The sequence below is a fragment of the Ranitomeya imitator genome, chromosome 4, assembly GCF_032444005.1.
Source record: "Ranitomeya imitator isolate aRanImi1 chromosome 4, aRanImi1.pri, whole genome shotgun sequence".
Lineage (NCBI taxonomy): Eukaryota > Metazoa > Chordata > Amphibia > Anura > Dendrobatidae > Ranitomeya > Ranitomeya imitator.
This window is the reverse complement of record NC_091285.1, coordinates 243,143,617-243,149,911: the sequence shown is the minus strand read 5'-3', so window position 1 is coordinate 243,149,911 and position 6,295 is coordinate 243,143,617. Positions and strand designations below refer to the sequence as shown.

At 44.2% G+C, this 6,295-nt stretch overlaps 1 long non-coding RNA gene across 1 annotated transcript; it reads left to right on the top strand.

Moving 5' to 3' along the window:
• The first annotated feature begins 3,615 nt into the window (after positions 1 to 3,615).
• Positions 3,616 to 5,219, top strand: LOC138674053 (uncharacterized). The gene is made up of 3 exons (XR_011320452.1): positions 3,616 to 3,701; positions 3,810 to 3,926; positions 4,831 to 5,219. It is a non-coding gene; the product is annotated as an uncharacterized lncRNA (long non-coding RNA).
• The last annotated feature ends 1,076 nt before the right edge of the window (positions 5,220 to 6,295 follow it).

The window sequence follows — 6,295 nt, the reverse complement described above, 5'->3', positions numbered from 1 at the left end:
ATTTTCTGTGGAGAGGAGTGCATCATCAGCGATGATTGATCCAGGGAAACTGAAAACATGCTATGACATCACACTAGCAGCCGGGTAGGCAAGCATCTCCAAGGCGTATAAGGAGAGGTCAGGCCAATTGTTCAGCTTGGACACTCAATAATTAAAGGAAACTGAAGCATCGGAAAGGACACACGTATGGTCACTTAAGAACCCCTTCACCATGTTCTACAACTTCTCCCTCCTTGGTATTGTTACAGGCACAAATAGCCCTTGCAGTTTTGCTGGTTTATTGAAAACTGCCCAATTTGTGCACATTTTCTCCCCATCTCTGTTGGACCTGGTGTTCATGTCTCTCACCATTTTCCCTTGGTGTTGAAAACAGCCGCTACTTCTACCACCAGCATTGTCTGAGGGTGATGTTTTCAGCAACTGATCTACAACGGCCCTCTGAACGATTCCATTGTAAAACTCTTTTGTGACTCCAAAAGGAGAGAAGGAAATTTCTCCTTGTACCGTGGATCGTGAAAGGTAACCAAACAGTATTGGTTGTTGGATAAAATGTGTATCACGCGAGAGTCTTGCCACAGACACTTACACATGAACTGTGCCATGTGAGCCAAGCTGCAATAAGGCAAATGTTCTGTGTCCCAAACAGTAGGAACAGTACCCATCCTCTTCTCATGCTGACTCGCCTCCTCCTCTCCAGCCCATCCAGGCTGCACAGGCATGAAACTTGAGTTGGGTGTCCCCTCTGTAGCATTAGGAGTCCCCTCGGTAGCAAAGAAAAACAAGTCTTCTCCCTCCTTATCCTCCTCATCTTCCTCCTCATTCCTCCCAATGTTGCCTCAGAATATTGGCTGGCAAGAGTAGTATCACCCATTGTGAAATCAATCTGGCTCCATACCAACATGCTGGGCACTCAAAGCTTTCTCTTTGAGATTATGCAGTGATTGTTTCAAGAAACAGAGCAGCGGGATGATTACACTGATAATAGCATGATCTCTGCTCACGTGCTTGGTGCAGTACTCAAAATTCTCAAGAATCTCACAAATATCAGCGATCCACACCCACTTGACAGTTGTTATGTGTATTGGCTGACTCTGTCTGACTGGCATGTTGAAGCTGGTATTCATGTGCTGCCCTCTGCTGCTCACTAATCCTCACCAACATCTAATAGGTTGAGTTCCACCTCGTGGGCAGGTCACAAATGAGTCGGTGACTTGGCAAACTCAAATGCTTTTGCAGAAATGTAAGACCTGTGAAAGCGGTAGAGGAATGGCAGAAATGAGCACTAATATGGCACATCTTCTCAAGTAGGTATGGCAAGGCAGGGTAACTTTTCAGAAATTTCTGAACTAGGTTCAGCACCTGAGCCATGCATGGCACATGTACCAGCTTGCCAACCTTTAAAGCTGCCACTAGGTTAAGCCCATTATCGCAGACGACCAGACCAGGTTGGAGGTGCAGCGGGGAGAGTCACTGATCAGTCTGTTGTTTTAAAGCTTGCCACAGCTCTGCTGCAGTGTGTGGTTTATGACCTAAACAGATCAGCTTCAGCAGAGCGTGTTGCCGCTTTGCCAATGTAATGGGGAAGGTACTTCAGCAGAGGATGAGAAGCAGGAGGAGAGGAGAGGAGAGAGGAAGTGGAATATGAAGAGGCGGAAATACTGACAGAAGTTGGGCCCACTATTCTTGGCGTGGGTAGGATGTGTGATGTTATAATTTGTGCCTTTGTCCCACCCTCCACCAGGTTTACCCAGTGTGCCGTGACAGAAATGTATCATCCCTGTCCACAACTTGTTCAGGTGTCTGTTGTTAGGTGGACCTTCCTGGTTAAAGCATTACTGAGAGCACAGTTCAGATTGGTTAACACGTGCTTGGGTAACGCAGGGACGGCACACTGGGCAACATAGTAAGATAGCAAGAGAAAGAACCATGCATATAGAGTGCACTCCCAAAATATAATCAAATTACAAAAATGCAATTTTTTTTTTAAAAAGACAGTGAACACAATAAAAGCATGTTAAAACACAAACAACAACACTGCTGGTCCCATAATAAATCAGCATATAAAGACGACCTTAAGGCACAATAATATATAAATGATACCACATATATGCACAAAAAATGGCTTGTTCTTATATGAATATACACAATAAGGCAATAGGTATAGTCTGGGCGTCCCCAGAAAACCATATAGTGAAGGACGCCCTATAGTGTCTAGTATAGGAAGCCTGTGTGAGAAGGCCAATGTTTACGTTGACTTTTTCCTGCATCCGCTGGCCACGTCTTTGCCATCTTACATTAGGGATTCGGCTCACTTTATCTCCACATGCCATGACATAGTTTGTCCGGAACAGGCGCTTTTAGTGACTTGCGATATTTAATCGCTATATTCAAATATCAGTAACCTTGATGGATCACAGGCAGTGGGTTTTTTCTCAATAAACAAAGCAATCCCAATCGTTTTCATGATTCTTTCATGATTGATCTTCTCAATTTCATTTTACACCATAACTATTTTTTGTTTGATCAATATTTTTTTTGGCAGGTATCCGGAGTGGCCATGGGGGCGTGATGTGCTGTGAATTCTGTGGCAGAGCTCCCTCCTGTGGTCACAAGTGGTATTTCGGCTGATTCTCTCTGTGAGCTTCCGTTGGTGGAGGAAAGTGGTACTGCGGCTTCTGAGTTTCCTTCCTCAGGTGATGTGGTGAAGTCGTTAGGTGCTGCTCTATATAACTCCACCTAGTGCTTTGATCCTGGCCTCCAGTCAATGTTCTAGTATTGGACCTGTTTCCTCCTGGATCGTTCCTGTGGCCTGCTGCTCTGCCTAGCTAAGTTCCGCTTTGCTATTTTGTTTGCTGTTTTTTCTGTCCAGCTTGTCTATTTGTTTTTTCCTGCTTGCTGGATGCTCTGGGATGCAGAGGGAGCACCTCCGTGCCATTAGTTCGGTACGGAGGGTCTTTTTGCCCCCTTTGCGTGGTTTTTGTAGGGTTTTGTGTTGACCGCAAAGTTACCTTTCCTATCCTCGCTCTGTTCAGAAAGTCGGGCCTCACTTTGCTAAATCTATTTCATCTCTACGTTTGTCTTTTCATCTTAACTCACAGTCATTATATGTGGGGGCTGCCTTTTCCTTTGGGGTATTTCTCTGAGGCAAGGTAGGCTTATTTTCTATCTTCAGGTTAGCTAGTTTCTCAGGCTGTGCCGAGTTGCATAGGGAGCGTTAGGCGCAATCCACGGCTGCCTCTAGTGTGGTTGGAGAGGATTAGGGATTGCGGTCAGCAGAGTTCCCACGTCTCAGAGCTCGTTCTATGTTTTTGGGTTATTGTCAGGTCACTGTATGTGTTCTGACCTCTATGTCCATTGTGGTACTGAATTACCTTTCATAACAGTGATGTGCGCTGGCCTATGCTAAGATCTTTTTAAGCTGGTGGGAGGAAACCATTGTGTACGATTCCTTTCCCTTTAAAAGACATGTCTGGCATTGGCACTGCTTCATTGATGATGTCTTCTTTTTATAGACAGGTATGGAGCAGGAGTGTCTTGATTTTCTGGATGAATTGAATCACAATTTAAACATCATCCTTACACACTCCTTACTCCTTTTCCCCTGATTCAGTGACATTTTTGGATTTGAAAGTTTCCATCCGGGACAAAGGCCTGGTTATGGATCTCTACCGCAAGTCTACCGCGACTAATAGTCTACTCAGGTATGACAGTTTTCACCCACTCCACACCAGAAGGGATATTCCTACTGGCCAGTTTTTAAGTGCTCATTGTAATTTCACTTTGGATGAGGATTTCTTCCTACAATCTAGGGCCCTTACTACAAGATTGAATCAGGACTGAATCAGGACCTGCTAATTTCCTCAAGTAATCGACATCAGGACAAAAGTGTCCGATTCATCACAGACTACAATGACCAATGGAACCAGGTGAGGGGTATTTTAGCATCCCATTGGGATATTCTTACAATGGACTCACAGACCTCCCCCTTGGTCACTTCACACCCTGCCTAGACGGCCAAGCGAGCTCCTAACCTAGGGGACATTTTGACTAGGAGTTACTTCTCACACCCCTCCATTAGCCTGAATCTAGGCATACGTTTGAGGGGGGTCATTCCCTTGCAGGGATTGTAGTGTCTGTCAACATGTCCCAGTCACCAGAGATTTCAATCAATCCATTTGATTCTAAAGGTACCGTCACACTCAGCAACTTTGCAATGAGAACGACAACGATCCGTGACGTTGCAGCGTCTTGGATAGCGATCTCGTTGTGTTTGACACGCAGCAGCGATCTGGATCCTGCTGTGCCATCGCTGGTCGGAGCTAGTCCAGAACTTTATTTTGTCATCAGGTCGGCGTGTATCATCATGTTTGACATCAAAAGCAACGATGCCAACAACGTTTTACATGGAGCTAACAACCAGCGAGAGCGATAAGTGAGTCGCCATTACGTCACTGGATCGCTCCTGCATCGTTCTGGAGTTGTTGTGTTTGACGTCTCTACAGTGACCTAAACAGCGACGCTCCAGTGATCGGCTCATTGTCTATATCGCTGCAGCATCGCTGAGTGTGACGGTACCTTAAGTCTTATCGGTTGACATCTTACATTAATTGTAAGAAGGTTAACGTGATTTATGCCATCATCTGCCCCTGCAATAAGGTGTATGTGGGCCAGACCTCTCAGGAGTTTAGGAAGAGGGCACAAAAACACCTGTCCACGATACACCTGGCGGCCTCAGATATCAAAAAGGGCAAAACAGTGTCTCCAATTGCCTTGCATTTTTTAACTAAACATGATGGCTCCTCTGCTCACATTTCCTTTTTTGGTTTGCAGAAAATCCAGCTTAATGCTAGAGGTGGAAATCACAGAAAACAGTTGCTTCAGATTGAATCTCGGTGGATCTTCAATTTACAGAGTCTATCGCCTACCGGGCTCAACGAAGAACTATTATTTACAAGTTTCCTGGGAAAATCCTATAGGATTGAAATAGGAAAAAGGAAAAAATAGACTTCCTCTGAACTTTTCTGCCTTGATGGACGATTTCTGCTTTCTGAATCTTAGTTTGATCTTTTTTCCATGTAAGGCAGCCTGCTATTCCATCAGATTGATACATTTGTGGGCTTGCGGTATTGTTCTTCTGAGGGGCTTGCTATATTAACTAGGGGCAGTATTTGGACATTTCCATATATGTACCCACACCCATTGGTGGCATGTTTCTGTGAACGTCCTGACACTTTGTGTTTGTAATACATTAAGTAAATTATTGAGTTGTTATCCATATGGTCTCTTTTGGATTTAAAAACCCCCTTTTCTTTATTTTTTTTTCCTTTTTTTTCTCCCCACTGCTTTTTAACCCCATTTACGTATGTGCATTTATTCTTATTTAACTCCTTCCTTTTTCTTTTTGGGATGTGTAACACAATCCAATTTACCCTTGTATGCTTACCATACACATCCTTGCCTCTCTGATTCTTTTACGGTGGTGTACCATTGCCAGCCTTGAGCGGCTGCCTCTTTGTAATCTCCACGCCTGCGCTGTACTATGACACCGGGGTTTATGCTCTGCGCATGCGCAAGCTTTCATTTCCCCCTGTGCATTCGCGCGGCTAGGTATTTTCTATGCCTGTGCTATACTATACATATATCACTAGAAGGAGCGCCATTTGACTTTTTGAATGAAAAATTGGCTCCAATCTTTAGCGGACACCATGTTGCGTTTGGAAAGCCCCTGTGTGCCTAAACATTGGAGCTCCCCCACAAGTGACCCCATTTTGGAAACTTGACCCCCAAAGGAACTTATCTATATGCATAGTGAGCACTTTCATCCCCCAGGTGCTTCACAAATTGATCTGCAAAAATGAAAAAGTACTTTTTTCACCAAAAAATTGCTTTAGCCTCAATTTTTTCATTTTCTCATGGGTTACAGGATAAAATGGATCTTAAAATGTGTCATGCAATTTCTCCTGAGTACACCGATACCTCAAATGTGGGGGTAAACCACTGTTTGGGCACACGGTAAGGTTCGGACGGGAAGGATCGCCATTTGACTTTTTGAATGAAAAAGTAGCTCCAATCGTTAGCGGTCACCATGTCGCGTTTGGAGAGCCCTTGTGTGCCTAAACATTTGAACTCAACCACAAGTGACACCATTTTGAATCTAGACCCTCCAAGGAACTCGTCTAGATGTGTGATGAGCACTTTGAACACCCAAGTGCTTCACAGAAGTTTATAACGCAGAGCCATGAAAATAAAAAAATAATTTTTCTTTCCACAAAAATTATTTTTAGCCCACAATTTT